The 15,675-nt window shown below is 46.8% G+C and overlaps 2 non-coding genes across 2 annotated transcripts; both read left to right on the top strand.

Moving 5' to 3' along the window:
* The first annotated feature begins 6,254 nt into the window (after positions 1-6,254).
* On the top strand, positions 6,255-6,326 carry Trnak-uuu (transfer RNA lysine (anticodon UUU)). Its single transcript has one exon. It is a non-coding gene; the product is annotated as a tRNA-Lys (tRNA).
* Positions 6,327-7,214: 888 nt separating this feature from the next.
* Trnag-ucc (transfer RNA glycine (anticodon UCC)) lies at positions 7,215-7,286 on the top strand. Its single transcript has one exon. It is a non-coding gene; the product is annotated as a tRNA-Gly (tRNA).
* The last annotated feature ends 8,389 nt before the right edge of the window (positions 7,287-15,675 follow it).

Below are 15,675 nucleotides of genomic sequence, written 5' to 3'. Positions count from 1 at the left end.
ATTTTTCAGTCGAAACCGAAACTGGCACGAATAAACGACGCCGTAAATGAATGTTTACGCTGCGCTCGACCGTCTAATCTGTCATTCTATGATTAGTGGGCTGGTAGGCACGCATAGCAGCGAAAAAAACGTAACATAAAAATTTCGTGTCAGTACTCCTTTAACACTCGTGGTCATTCTTTTGAACAGCTGACGGCCACAATTCTTGAATCTAGTTTTAAAGCACACCACTATCACCATGTTCGTGAGCCCTACCTCATCTATAAGTTCAAGTCAGCGTCATTTGGCATCAATGAAAGTTATGGGAAATTGACGTGTCTTTCCTGTGGCTACAATTTCGGCTTCGGCCTCCTGCTTCCCCTCTAGCCTTTTTATTCATATGTTGGAATTCTGCATTCCACAGGATAGTGTTATTATGCCTATTCATTTCTTTTCCTCAATAATATTCTCCGTGCTAGCACAGCGTGCTAGTTTCGTGCTAGCACGACGTTTTTTTTAAAAAAAGCACAGTGGCTTCACTAAACCAAATTTGACCAGCAAGTCTGGACATTATGTTCTGGGTAGAAGGCTGTGGTACCTTTGTTTGCTTTGATATTCTCTCCTTGTAGTCTATTTGTGCACGCGAGCCTGTGTGATTGCTTTACTCTCCCCTTTCTTTTTTATGTAATCCTGTTTTCTAATATTCGTTGCTGACCCCCTCGGTGTTCCCTGAACTGGTACCATGTGCCGTCCAGACGTGTACATCCAGGTGCGCGTCATGCGCGTGCACCTACCTTCTTCATCTCTCTTTTCATGACTTGTTTGAGCCTGTTTTTTTCCCCTCCCTTTCTTTCTGTCCTGGTCTTTCTGCTCTTTGCATACGTTTGTACACTCATTTCCGGTGGAAACTGGCTGTCTTACTGCTTTTGGGCGCGACCCTTCCCTCCCACCAACAGAAGCCAAGTATAGTACTCTCGTGTTGAAATCACCTGACTCTGATTCTTAGACAGGATGTGTATGGCCGGATGTTCGCCTTTTGTGTGCATGGGCATATCTTCTTTGGACCCCTCTTCTGCCCCCAGTTGCCACGTGGCACTGAAAATACCAGTTACTTTGTTAATTTTTTTCTTCGTACTTTCTTCTCATGTTCGCACCAGGTGACTGTGATTTGTTTGCTGCTTTTTTTAATGCCCATGCCAAATGGGTGCGAGGGCATATCTTGTTTTCACCCCTCTTTCCCCTCTGTTGCCTCAGGAAAAAAGGGGGAATTACCTTGTCAGAAGTTTTTTTCTCGTTAAGTTTCTATCCTTTTTGGTTGTTTTTTCTCATGTGCGCATCGCGTGACTGTGATTTCTTGTTATCTTTTTTCCCGTCTTCCACCTCTCTCATTTTTTCGCTGCGCACCAACTACGAACGCATTCTACAAACTCTCCCTTCCCTTGCCCTGCCCTCATCTTTGATCCTTGATACATACATATATATATATATATATATATATATATATATATATATATATATATATATATATATATATATATATATATATATATATATATATATAGTTTGGAAATGAGGGGATCGTTAGGAAATACAGAAAGAAATGCCGGCAGTCTACAACCACGGCCGCTGGATGAGAGCGCAGGAAAGGTGCGGCCTGCCGCATCGCGCGGATTTCAACTGGCGAGGTCGTGAGTGGCGATGTTTACGTTTGCCGCCGCTTGACTCCCTCACGGCGCTAGCGTTCGGGGACTGGTTTCGGGACGGAGCGGGGCGGTCCCCGTAGGCGAGCGCTTGCGCCGACTGAGAGACACAGCCAGCGCATGGGTTTTAAAGATGTGGTTGTCCTTTCTGGGCTACTCAGCCACGAAAACTGTCTTTCCGTATGTATGTATGTCTGCCAGTCTGTCGCTCGATCCAGCCGCCCGGCCGTGACAGAAGCAGCCAGAAGCCAAAATAATTCTTGAATGAGATATAGGCAATACATTTTCAATCTAACAAATCTAAAAAGATGGTCCATATTCGACAACATTGTTAAAAAAAGTTCATATTCAACAAAAAGATAATAACCACCGGTTAGCTTTGTCTAAAAGCGTCTCACACACAGAAAGTAAACCGCGTTGTACAGTTTAAAGCCGCAAGTTGATTAGTTACAGTTCAAGCGGCAGGTATTTGGTGGGACTTTATTCGCCCGAAATTTCAAAAATGTCACCTTTTCTCGGGAAACGCGGTGTCGACACACGGGAGAGCGACGAATATTTGCCGGCGACGGATTAAAGCTTGCCTAAAGACACTTCCTAGCAAAAACATGTTGGCCGGGCGGAATGCGCACCTCATAAAACAAAGACACGCGATAGGATGGTCGAAAAAAATTTGAAAAGACTAGACATTTTGCTATGCGTGTCTTTTGATACTCTTATACTGGCTCGATCATGTCTTGCCGCGCATAGAGATTTGGGTTGTTTTATTTTCGCAGGCACGACAATGCCTTTAAACGCGCTACTGAAAACTTGATTACAGAGGTTGTATAGAAAGAAAAATAAATGCACCGCACGTGCTGTGTTCAAGAAACAGTGCGTACGGTCCACTCTCCTAGCTGCTATGCATTTTTCAAACTTTGCGATGAGAACAAGCGCTAAGCACATCTCCTCTGTTATTTCATGGCCAATTTAAACACACATGCATTTATCCCTGAAGCTAACGGCCGGTCTCCTGGACCAGCACCAGTTTGCGCTCAAATTAGCGCGCTCTAAAGGCGTAGATGTTGCGGTAGTTTTGCTTTGTGAACATATTGCGCTTCAATTCGAATTAATTTTCTTAGCGTAGGAAAATTTTCACATACGTTGTTATTGCGTCAGCTTTCTTTTTTGAGTACCCAAGCATAATCTCTACGTAATAGAACAAGTGCAATGCCTTGTATCTGCACAAATAATGCGCAATTCACGCAGTTAGAACAACTAATAATTATTATATTCAAATGTACATTGTTGGTTTAAAATAACAAAGAAAAGAAGAAAATGTGAAGTGGAAAAGCGGTGTTTGAATGCTTACGCATTATTAGGCAATTTTTCGAATTTCTGTACAATTTCGCTTTTTTCTTTTGTGTCCGGGCAACAATTTAGCTTGCCAAGCTCGCCAAATATTTTTTTATTATTTTTTGTCGACCCGGACTTCCCATCTGCTCTCCTTAATTTTTTTCAAGGCTACAGGGAAGAAGTAAAAATATCAGGTAGAAACTCGAATCGCTTTTCATTCAACTGTATATATACATTGCCGCGAACCATGTATGGCATGCTTATTTATTGTTTGTTTTTAGTGCCGGGCCACGCCCGGCTGTGTTATCTGCGTTCCAAGCAAAGCGCGTCTTCCTTTCTTTATTTTTATGCCGCACGGGCTATCACATTCAGATAAGCAAACTGTTTCGCCCTAACGTCGCTAGCCCAGAATAATCGCCTGTGATCTACAATGTTCTGGATGTGAATCGACGGTTCCAGAAACACTCGCGCCGAAAGATAAAAAGCCTGCAGAGCAGACGCCTCGGCATTCGATTCTGCGACGCTCGCCGACGCAAGTCACTTTGTTGACCGCTGCTTCGCCGCCTCTGTATTCTTTTGAGTTGTTAGGGGAGCACAAGTTCGCTCCAATAAACATGTTTCTCCTTCAAGACAACTGTGTCGTTCTTGGCTTCGTGACAATATATATATTATCAAAATAAAAAAGGGCCGACATAGCTATGATATTAGTATTCATAACTAAACAACGTGTAATCAAGTCATATGTACCGTGAGAATAATGCGAATATTGTGGTGTTTTATTTTGTGCACGAGGAAAAACCTACATAAAAGTCGGTTATGAGTTAAACATTGTGAAGTGTTGGCACTCATAAATAACAAGCGCCGGCACAAAAACATTTTTTCTGCTTGTCCGGAATTTTAATATATTCTCTGCAGTCGCAGCCTGCAGACAAAACGTAAATCTCTGCCGGGCATGAGGTCACAAAGAGCATGCGGGGCGATGTGAGACACAACGACACAGCGATGCGAGACTGTAGGCACACTATGAAAGCGTAATGCTGCTGCTGCGAACGGAATTTAACTTCCATCTTGACCAAATTAAGCTCGGCCGCCGCTAATCGTGTTTGTCTTTTAACAGGCGTAGCATTAGTGCTGGTAAATGCCTGATGTGGAGCGTGGAATGCCCATGATAAGACCACACTTCGAAATAAGAGGCACAAAAGCCGGCGTCCCGTGGCCCGCGCTCACCGCAACCAGTCCCGAACCGATGGCGTCGTGGTGGCAGTATTTGGCTCCAGGCGCACTCACGCCGCATTGGAGGCACGCGGCAGGCCGCACGTCAGAGCGCCTTTCATCCAGCGGCCGTGCTACAAAGCCAAAGAAGGCATAGAGGAAATGAGGAATAGTTAGACTACTTTTTTACCCTTAGTGACGTTACATTACTTTTTTTTATTAATTACGTGATAAAGAAGAAAAGAAAAACACGTGCCCAGAGTGGGGAAAAACACGCGCCCCCACTCTGGGTGCGCCCCCACTCTGGGTGCGTGTTTTTCTTTCTTTCTTTCTCACGTAGTTAATAAAAAAAAGGAATGTAACGTCACTAACGGTAAAAAAATAGTTTAACCATTCCCCCATGCCTTCTTTGGCATTGTAGACTTTCTGTAAATTATATATATATATATATATATATATATATATATATATATATATATATATATATATATATATATATTGTGGTACCGGGGTTCTTGCACCCGGCCGCGGTTCCCCAGAAGGGCACTGAGCCCCCTCGATCACACCTTTACTCGGAGTCCCGCTACGCCAAGGTACACCGCTCAGCCGATCCGGCTGCACACACGTCGCCCAGCCGAGTCCGCCATGTCCTGTCCCCGCTCCTCCCGCGCCACCTCCTTATCCTCAGCTGGCACATGTCCATCCCGTGGGATTGTCCCCCGCCACTATTGCCGGATTACCACAATATATATACCTTCTTTGGCGTTGTAGACTGCCGGCGTTTCTTTCTGTATTTCCTAACGAGCCGCTCATTTCTAAACCCTATTATCGTGCGACAGCTTAGCGAGGGCCTCGGTTCTGGCAGCCTTGATGCCAAGGTAACATAAGAGGGTTACCCGCCAGTTGACCGCCCATGACAGGCTGTAGACGTTCGCGTCACGCCCCGGGGGTTGAAAAAGAAGGTCCCCTTCTCCCCGTGTAGTCTGAGTGGCGCTGGCTACCACCCTCAAGCGTCAGATACAGTTGTAGTAAATATAAATAGCCCAGAAAGTGAAGCAGAACACAGTCGCCCAGATAGCCGAATTGGTAAGGCATTCGAGATCTAATCGAAAGGCGTGGGTTCGGTCCCCACTCTGGGCGCGTGTTTTTCTTTCTTTCTTTCTCACGTAATTAATAATAAAAAAAAATAATGTAACATCACTAACGGTAAAAAAAAAGTCTAACCACTCCCCTATGCCTTCGTTGGCGTTGCAGACTGCCGGCGTTTCTTTCTGTATTTCCTAACGAGCCCCTCATTTCAACCCTATTATCGTGCGAAAGCTTAGTGAGGGCCTCGGTTCTGGCAGCCTTGATGCCAAGGTAGCATAAGAGGGTTACCCGCCAGTTGACCGCCCATGACAGGCTGTAGACGTTCGCGTCACGCCCTGGGGGTTGAAAAAGAAGGTCCCCTTCTCCCCGTGTAGTCTGAGTGGCGCTGGCTACCACCCTCAAGCGTCAGATACAGATGTAGTAAATATAAATAGCCCAGAAAGTGAAGCAGAACACAGTCGCCCAGATAGCCGAATTGGTAAGGCATTCGAGATCTAATCGAAAGGCGTGGGTTCGGTCCCCACTCTGGGCGCGTGTTTTTCTTTCTTCCTTTCTCACGTAATTAATAATAAAAAAAATAATGTAACATCACTAACGGTAAAAAAAAAGTCTAACCACTCCCCTATGCCTTCTTTGGCGTTGTAGACTGCCGGCGTTTCTTTCTGTATTTCCTAACGAGCCCCTCATTTCTAAACCCTATTATCGTGCGAAAGCTTAGCGATGGCCTCGGTTCTGGCAGCCTTGATGCCAAGGTAGCATAAGAGGGTTACCCGCCAGTTGACCGCCCATGACAGGCTGTAGACGTTCGCGTCACGCCCCGGGGGTTGAAAAAGAAGGTCCCCTTCTCCCCGTGTAGTCTGAGTGGCGCTGGCTACCACCCTCAAGCGTCAGATACAGTTGTAGTAAATATAAATAGCCCAGAAAGTGAAGCAGAACACAGTCGCCCAGATAGCCGAATTGGTAAGGCATTCGAGATTTAATCGAAAGGCGTGGGTTCGGTCCCCACTCTGGGCGCGTGTTTTTCTTTCTTTCTTTCTCACGTAATTAATAATAAAAAAATAATGTAACATCACTAACGGTAAAAAAAAAGTCTAACCACTCCCCTATGCCTTCGTTGGCGTTGCAGACTGCCGGCGTTTCTTTCTGTATTTCCTAACGAGCCCCTCATTTCAACCCTATTATCGTGCGAAAGCTTAGTGAGGGCCTCGGTTCTGGCAGCCTTGATGCCAAGGTAGCATAAGAGGGTTACCCGCCAGTTGACCTCCCATGACAGGCTGTAGACGTTCGCGTCACGCCCTGGGGGTTGAAAAAGAAGGTCCCCTTTTCCCCGTGTAGTCTGAGTGGCGCTGGCTACCACCCTCAAGCGTCAGATACAGTTGTAGTAAAATAGCCCAGAAAGTGAAGCAGAACACAGTCGCCCAGATAGCCGAATTGGTAAGGCATTCGAGATCTAATCGAAAGGCGTGGGTTCGGTCCCCACTCTGGGGGCGTGTTTTTCTTTCTTTCTTTCTCACGTAATTAATAATAAAAAAAAATAATGTAACATCACTAACGGTAAAAAAAAAAAAGTCTAACCACTCCCCTATGCCTTCTTTGGCGTTGTAGACTGCCGGCGTTTCTTTCTGTATTTCCTAACGAGCCCCTCATTTCTAAACCCTATTATCGTGCGAAAGCTTAGCGAGGGCCTAGGTTCTGGCAGCCTTGATGCCAAGGTAGCATAAGACGGTTACCCGCCAGTTGACCGCCCATGACAGGCTGTAGACGTTCGCGTCACGCCCCGGGGGTTGAAAAAGAAGGTCCCCTTCTCCCCGTGTAGTCTGAGTGGCGCTGGCTACCACCCTCAAGCGTCAGATACAGTTGTAGTAAATATAAATAGCCCAGAAAGTGAAACAGAACACAGTCGCCCAGATAGCCGAATTGGTAAGGCATTCGAGATCCAATCGAAAGGCGTGGGTTCGGTTCCCACTCTGGGCGCGTGTTTTTCTTTCTTTCTTTCTCACGTAATTAATAATAAAAAAATAATGTAACATCACTAACGGTAAAAAAAAAAACTCTAACCACTCCCCTATGCCTTCTTTGGCGTTGTAGAATGCCGGCGTTTCTTTCTGTATATATATATATATATATATATATATATATATATATATATACAGAAAGAAACGCCGGCAGTCTACAACGCCAAAGAAGGCATAGGGGAGTGGTTAGAGTTTTTTGTTTTTTTTTACCGTTAATGACGTTACATTATTTTTTTTATTAATTACGTGAGAAAGAAAGAAAGAAAAACACGCGCCAAGAGTGGGGACCGAACCCACGCCTTTCGATAGGATCTCGAATGCCTTACCAATATATATATATATATATATATATATATATGAAGCCCTGAAACCAACTTATTCTGTACTCTGAAAAAAGGAAGTCCTCTTCCTGAAACGTCAGTAAACTTTTTTCTTTTAATGTCTTTCTCGTGTGTCTCTGTGTGTCTACTTACGTTATCTTGTCGCGCTCTGTGTGAGTTTTTGTTTGTATATATATATTATATCATCATCATCATCATCATCACCAGCCTATCTACGCCCACTGCAGGGCAAAGGCCTCTCCCATTATTCTCCAATTGCCTCGGTCCTGTGCCAACTGTGACCAATTTATCCCTGCAAACTTCTTTATCTCATCTGCCCATCTAACTTTCTGGCGCCCCCTGCAACGCTTGCCTTCTCTAGAGATCCACTCTGTTACCCTTAATGACCAGCGGTTATCTTGCCTTCGTATTACATGTCCTGCCCACGTCCATTTCTTCTTCTTAATTTCTACTAATATGTCTTTAACACCAGTTTGCTCCCTGACCCACTCCGCTCTCTTCCTGTCCCTTAATGTTACACCTATCATTTTCCGCTCCATTGCCCTCTGAGTTGTTCTCAATTTAAGTTGAACCCTCTTAGTGAGCCTCCAAGTTTCTGCCCCGTAGGTGAGTACCGGTAAGATGCAGCTGTCATACACTTTCTTCTTCAGCGACAATGGTAGGCTGCTATTCATTATCTGAGAATGTCTGCCATATGCACCCCACCCCATTCTGATCCTTCTAATTATCTCTGCCTCATGGTTTGGATCTGGGGTCACAACTTGGCCTAAGTAGATATATTCGCTTACCACTTCCACTGCCTCGCCACCTATGTCAAACCGCTGTGCTGTCCCGAGGTTATTGATCAACTTTAGTTTTCTGCATATTAATTTTCAGTCCCACGGTTCTACTCTGTTCGCCCAGTGCGGAAAGCATGCTTTGCTATTCGTCCCCCGAGTTACTTAGCAAGGCAACGTCATCAGCAAATCTGAGGTTACTGAGGTATTCTCCATTAACCCTTACTCCCACCTGTTCCCAATCCAACGTTCTGAATGCTTCTTGTAAACATGCTGTGAATAGCATTGGAGAGATTGTGTCTCCTTGTCTGACACCCTTTCTTATAGGTATTTTACTGCTCTCCCTATGGAGGATGATCGTAGCTGTAGACCCATTGTAGATATCCTCTAGTATTGTTACATAATGCTCATCTACCCCCTGGTTCCGTAATGCCTGAATGACTGCTAGGGTTTAGACCGAGTCAAATGCTTTCTCATAATCTATGAACGCTATATATAGGGGTTCAGTATACTCAGCGCACTTCTCTATCACCTGATTGATCGTGTGAATATGGTAAATTGTTGAATAACCCTTACGGAACCCTGCTTGTTCTTTAGGTTGACTGAAATCTAAGGTTGCAGAAATTCGGCTAGCGATTACCTTGGTAAATACCTTGTAGACGACTGACAGTAAGCTGATCGGCCGGTAATTTTTCAAGTCCTTCATGTCGCCTTTCTTATGAATTAGGATGATGTTCGCGTTCTTCCAAGATTCCGGTACCATTGCGGTCATTAGGCATTGCGTATACAGGTTTGCCAGTTTTTCAAGGACAATTTCTCCGCCATCCTTCAAGAGGTCTGCTGTTATCTGATCCTCACCAGTCCCCCATAACTACGGTATACTGTGTTTTTTTGGCTAAAGTAAAAACACAGTATACCGTAGTTATGGGGGACTTCAATGCTAAAGTAGGCAAGAATCAGGCTGGAGACAAGGCAGTTGGGAACTATGGTCTGGGCTGTAGAAACAGCAGGGGGGACCTACTAGTTGAGTTTGCAGAACGGAATAACCTACGCATAATGAATACCTTCTTCTGTAAACGGGAGAGTCGGAAGTGGACCTGGAGGAGCCCGAATGGGGAGCACAAAAATGAAATAGACTTCATATTATGCGATAACCCTGGCGTCGTGCAGGATGTGGAAGTTCTCGGAAGGGTAAGGAAAGGTAAGGGAAGGGAAGGAAAGGAAAGGTATTTATATATTATATATACATATATATATAACACAGAAATAGGGGTTGGCAGTCAAGAAAACCTCGGAAAGGAAAGGGGAGTTTGTGGTAGGTCATTAAAACAGATAAAGAGTTTGAAAAGAAAGAAAGAAAGCGGTGAAAAAATGCCAGCCAGGTGGGATCCGAACCCACGACCTCCAGTATACCGGTCTGGTGCGATAACAACTACGCTACCGGCGGGGCGATTTTCCCCCTCCCGCTTCCTGGGGTATTTATGTCAATGTAATTTTTTTCTGTGCTTGGGGGTGGTGTCCAGCGCCCCTCTGACTTCTCGGGGTGAAGGGGACCTTGTTTTTAATCCCTGCGCCGTGACTCGAGTTTCTACGACATGTCGAGAGTGGTCAACCAGCGTTGAACCCTCTTAAGATCCCTATGGCACCAAGGCTGCCAGAACAGAGGCCCTCGCTATGCATGTAGCGAATCAGAATAGGAAATGAGGGGCTCGTAGAAATAACACAGAAATAAGGGTTGGCAGTCAAGAAAACCTCGGAAAACAAAGGGGAGGTTGTGGTACGTCATTGAAACAGATAAAGAATTTGGAAAGAAAGGAAGAAAGCCGAGGAAAAATGCCCGCCTGTAGCGTAGTGGTTATCGCACCACACCGGTATTCTGGAGGTCGTGGATTCGGATCCCACCTGGCGGGCATTTTTTCTCCGCTTTCTTTCTTTCCAAATTATTTATCTGTTTCAATGACCTACCTCAACCTCCCCTTTGCTTTCCGAGGTTTTCTTTACTGCCAACCCTTATTTCTGGGTTATTTCTACGAGTCCCTCATTTCCTATTCTGATTCGCTACATGCATAGCGAGGGCCTCTGTTCTGGCAGTTTGGTGCCATAGGGAGCTTAAGAGGGTTCAACGCTGGTTGACCACTCTCGACATGTCGTAGACCCTCGAGTCACGGCGCGGGGATTAAAAATAAGGTGCCCCCCCCCCCCGCACGGGGCACTATGAGTAATCATGGTGACGGTACTGGCGGTACCGCGGTCCCCGAGCCCCCCAACATAAGCTGTGACCTACCATGGTGATGCGTTTTTAAGGTGAAGTGTAGAAACCTCTAACGGTGGCCGTCGGAGCCTTGGTCAAGCTCCGGCCGATGGGCTCCCTGCCTGTCTACTAGGCAAGGAGCTCCGGGACCTCTTTTACTACCAGGGTAAGGTCAAAGGAGAAAGTACCCCCGTCTCCCTGCTTTCCAATGTATCATATGGCATTTTCAAAACCCCCCCCAGACGTGATCGGCCCCTGAAAAGGGGCCGCACCGAAGTTTCCTTGCCACCCCTACCAACTATCAACGTTCCCAAACATGACAACTATCCCCGTTTTTTGGTCCTTGAATCAATAGACAAATCCAAACCCGTCTCCTCCGAATCTGTATTCGTCGTCTCCTACTTCCTTGAAGGAATATTTGGGAAATCTTTCGAGGCAAAAAAACTACGAACAGGCGAAGTGTTGGTTGAAGTCAAGACGCAGCAGCAAGCCACAAATCTCCTGACCCAAACCCGCATAGCAGATCTGGACATCACTGTCACACCCCACCGCAGCCTCAACAGTTCACAGAGGGTGATATCTCAGACAGATTAGCTAAGTGAAACAGAGACCGACCTTCTGGAAGGCCTGAAGGATCAGGGCGTAACAGCTGTCAGGAGAATCACCATCCGTCGCGACAATGTACAAATACCAACAAAGCACGTAATCTTAACATTCAGCAGTTCAAAACTTCCTGAACACATCAATGCTGGTTTCATTATGTGTGGTGTACGTCCGTACATACCTAACCCGCGCCGCTGCTACAAGTGCCAGCGGTTCGGGCACGCTACGACTTCTTGCCGCGGTAAACAGACCTGCGCAAAATGCGCCACACACGACCACCCCACTGAAAAGTGTGACTCCACCACCTTCACCTGCGCAAACTGTCAGGAGCCGCATGCGGCGTGGTCCCGCAGCTGTGAGACGTTTCAACAGGAGAAGAAGATAATCCACGTGAAAGTAACCGAGAACATCTCCTTCCCTGAGGCGCGCAAGAGGTTCGCCTCTTTCACTCCGGGGAGGTACGCCCACGCAGCTCGCCGGGGGACGGAGCGGCGTCTTGTTTCGGCGGGGACCCAGTACCGCGAGTCGGACTTGGTCCCGCCACCGCCCCCCTCTGGGTTGCCTCAGGCAGCCCAACCTGCCTCCGCCCCGCTCGCTGGGCCAGCAGCTGCTGTGGTGGCATCCACGTCCGTTGGGGATTCTGCACACTCTTTTTCGTCCTCTCCACCTGCCCAAAGCACACGCGAGGGCTCGGAGGAGATGAAGACGGAGGAAACCGCAGCAGTTCCCACCTCCGCCGCACCGCCTGTGCCACCCGGGGCGCTCCTGACGCCCTCGGCGGTCGCGGCCAAAACGGAGGGCACCGCAAAGGGTGCCAAGTCCGGGGGGTCCAGTACGCCGGGTACCCCTTCCAAATCAGATGATGAGGTGGATGTGGGACCCTTCCTGTCTGCTTTGCAGCGGAAGGAGCGGGTCCCTCCATCTAAACCTCCAGAGGAGGTAAAGAAAACCCGTCCAAGAGTCCAAGCGCCGAAAGACCCTACATAAATAGCCACACTCCAGTAGCTCTAATACATCATAATGGGAAGAGAAAATATCATTCAATGGAACTGCAGAGGCCTTCCAAATAATCTTGACGTCGTGTATGAGATTCTGCATGCCAATCAGCCAAGTTTAATGTGTGTCCAGAAAACACATCTGAATTCCAAACACGCAAACTTCTTGAATAGTTACCTGGTATACAGGAAAGACAGAGATGGCTGCACACACTCTTCTGGTGGTGTGGCCATAATCGCCCGCAAATCCTTAGCATGCCATCCTGTCACCTTGAACACCGTCCTTGAGGCTGTAGCCGTTCGCACAATAATAAATAATAGGTTGATAACGGTATGCTCCATATACATTCCTCCTGATGTTGCACTTACGAGCTCCGACTTCGAGGCGCTGGTTGACCAGCTGCCCGAACCACACATCCTTACAGGTGACCTTAATGCTCACAACTCTCTTTGGGGCTCTTCCAGAACGGATGCCCGAGGTCCCCTGATAGAGAGATTTCTTACATCATCTGGAGCATGCCTTTTCAACAATAAACAGCCTACATACCATAACATAAGTCACAACACATACTCACATCTTGACCTGGCTATTGTTTCTGCAATTCTCTATCCATGTCTTGAGTAGGGTGTGGGCTTGGACCCATATGGTACTGACCGATTCCCCACTTCATTAACGTATATAGGTACAGGCCCGAGCAGTCCATCTTTCCATAAAAGGTTTAATGAAGCAAGAGCTAACTGGAATACATTTACAGAGACATCCCAACTATACCACACATCCATAGGACACCTATACGTTGAAGAAGCTACCCAACTGCTCACGGCGCACATCCTCGCCGCCGCCGAAAAGTCCATTCCCCATGCCTCTGGTGCCCCGCGCAACCAGCGGAGGCCGTGGTGGAATGAGGACTGTAGGCGGACGCGAGAGGCCCAGAACAAGGCGTGGGGTGTCCTTCGTCGCTACCCCACGTCGGGGAACCTCATTTTGTTCAAACGGCCCAAGGCGTTACGAAAACGCGCGCGCCGTGAGGCAAAACGAGAGAGTTGGGGTTCCTTCATAACATCCATAAACTCCTACACAGACACACGGAAAGTATGGACGAGAATACGCAAACTCAAAGGACAACAAACACACAGCCTGCCTCTGGTCAGCACATCAGGGGACACACTCGACGACCAGGCTCACACACTCGCACAACACTTCCAACACGTTTCTAGTTCAGCAGACTACACAAACACTTTCATGAAACACAAACAAATGGCCGAAAAGAAGCCTATACTAGATAATAATAGGTCAACATCTTCTTATAACTCAGAATATTCACTGCATGAGCTGAGGGCTGCTTTGAGCAAGTGTAAACCCTCAGCTCCAGGCCCAGACAACATCACATACACAATGATACAACACCTGCACGCAGACACTCTCTTAACACTCTTACACCTATATAACAAGATATGGCTTTCGGGGCACATTCCAAACTCTTGGAAGGAGGCTATAGTTGTAGCTTTCCTGAAGGAGGAAAAGGACCCGTCATCCCCCTCAAGTTACCATCCTATTGCCTTCACGAGCTGCCTGTGCAAGCTCTTCGAGAAGATGATCAATCGCAGGCTCGTGTACTTCCTCGAGTATAACGGTCTTCTCGAGAGCTGCCAGGCAGGCTTCAGGGTGGGGCTATCCACGAACGATCAACTGGTTGCACTTTACTCATACATCAAGGATGCCTTCGTACACAAGCAGTACTGTTTAACTGTCTTTTTCGACCTCGAGAAGGCCTACGACACCGCTTGGCGTTATGGGATCCTTAGTGACCTCAGGTCATTCGGCGTTTCGGGTACTATGTTGAACACCCTTGTTAGTTATTTGTCAGAGAGAACGTTCAGAGTAATAGTTGGTTGTGCACTTTCAAAGGTTCACGTCCAAGAAAATGGCGTGCCGCAAGGTGGAGTGTTGAGTTGCACTCTCTTCATAGTAAAGATGAACTCTCTTGCAAAGGCACTGCCACCAACAATCTCTTATTCTATGTATGTAGACGACGTGCAAATATCTTTCAAATCATGTAATATGTCAATATGCGAACGTCAAGTCCAGCTTAGTGTCAAGAAGCTTGCCGGCTGGGCAGACAAGAATGGGTTTAAATTGAATCCTGCAAAAAGCTCCTGCGTTGTGTTCTCCAGGAAGCGCGGGGTCCATCCGGATCCAGACATTACTCTTAATGGCGTGTCGCTTCCTGTGAACAAGGAGCACAAGTTCTTAGGTGTTGTGTTTGACCAGAAACTCACATTCATTCCACACATCAAGGAACTTAAACATAAATGTCTGAAAACAATGAATATCCTTAAGGTTCTCTCCCATCAATCGTATGGTTCCGACAAAGAACTCCTACTACGGCTCTATACTGCTTTGGTTGGGTCTCGTTTAGACTATGGCAGTGTGGTATATGGGTCGGCGTCTAAAACAGCGTTGCGAAAGCTTGACCCAGTGCTACACTTGGGGCTACGGCTTGCGTCGGGTGCTTTTCGCACTGGCCCTGTCGAGAGTCTGTATGTCGAGTGTAATAAGTGGAGCCTTGAGAACCAACGGACGTACATGGGCTTACTTTATGCGTTTAAAATTTCATCGCTGAATAACCATCCTTTTTATCCTGTTTTTAACGACACATCCACATCTGTTCTTTTTGTAAATCGCCCATCCGTTCCTCTGCCCTTTTCACTTAGAGTGAGAGAGCGAGCCTCGGATCTGAGCGCTTCGTTTTTAGATGTGTACAGATCAACCTTTTCAGACATTTTACCTCCTTGGAAAGTTCGTCCTGTGTCCTCCGAACTTTCTTTTATGAAACTTGACAAAAATCGGGTACCGCGAGCTGCAATACTGCAGAACTTTCTGTCTCTGCAGTTCAAATACCCACTTGCAGAATTTTACAGTGACGCGTCTAAAACCTCCATTATGGTCTCCTGCGCTGCTCATGGTCCGACTTTCAGTGCAGCCAGAACCATGAGCGTCCACACGACAATTTTTTCCGCAGAAGCGTATGGTATTTTGCTGATTGTACGACACATACTTGAAAATCAACCTCCGAAGTCTATCATCTACACAGATTCCTTGAGTGTTGTTCGCGCACTGTCATCGCATACACCCCCCAAAATCCACATAGTTAATCTTGTATTTAACAATATCATGTCTGTGTATGCAAAGAAGCATCACCTGCTCCTCTGCTGGGTTCCAGGACACGCTGGGGTCGCTGGGAATGAGTTGGCAGACGAGAGGGCTGCTGCTGCTACACTCAGGAACACTGTAGACATAACAGCCGTACCCTACACAGACCTCAAGCCACACATAAGACAACACCTGCGCAGAACATGGCAAACACACTGGGACGAACAG

Source organism: Haemaphysalis longicornis, unplaced genomic scaffold, assembly GCF_048455015.1.
Source record: "Haemaphysalis longicornis isolate Haplotype H1 unplaced genomic scaffold, Haemaphysalis longicornis Haplotype H1 scaffold_8, whole genome shotgun sequence".
In the NCBI taxonomy this organism is placed as follows: domain Eukaryota; kingdom Metazoa; phylum Arthropoda; class Arachnida; order Ixodida; family Ixodidae; genus Haemaphysalis; species Haemaphysalis longicornis.
This window is presented reverse-complemented; position numbering and strand designations above follow the sequence as displayed.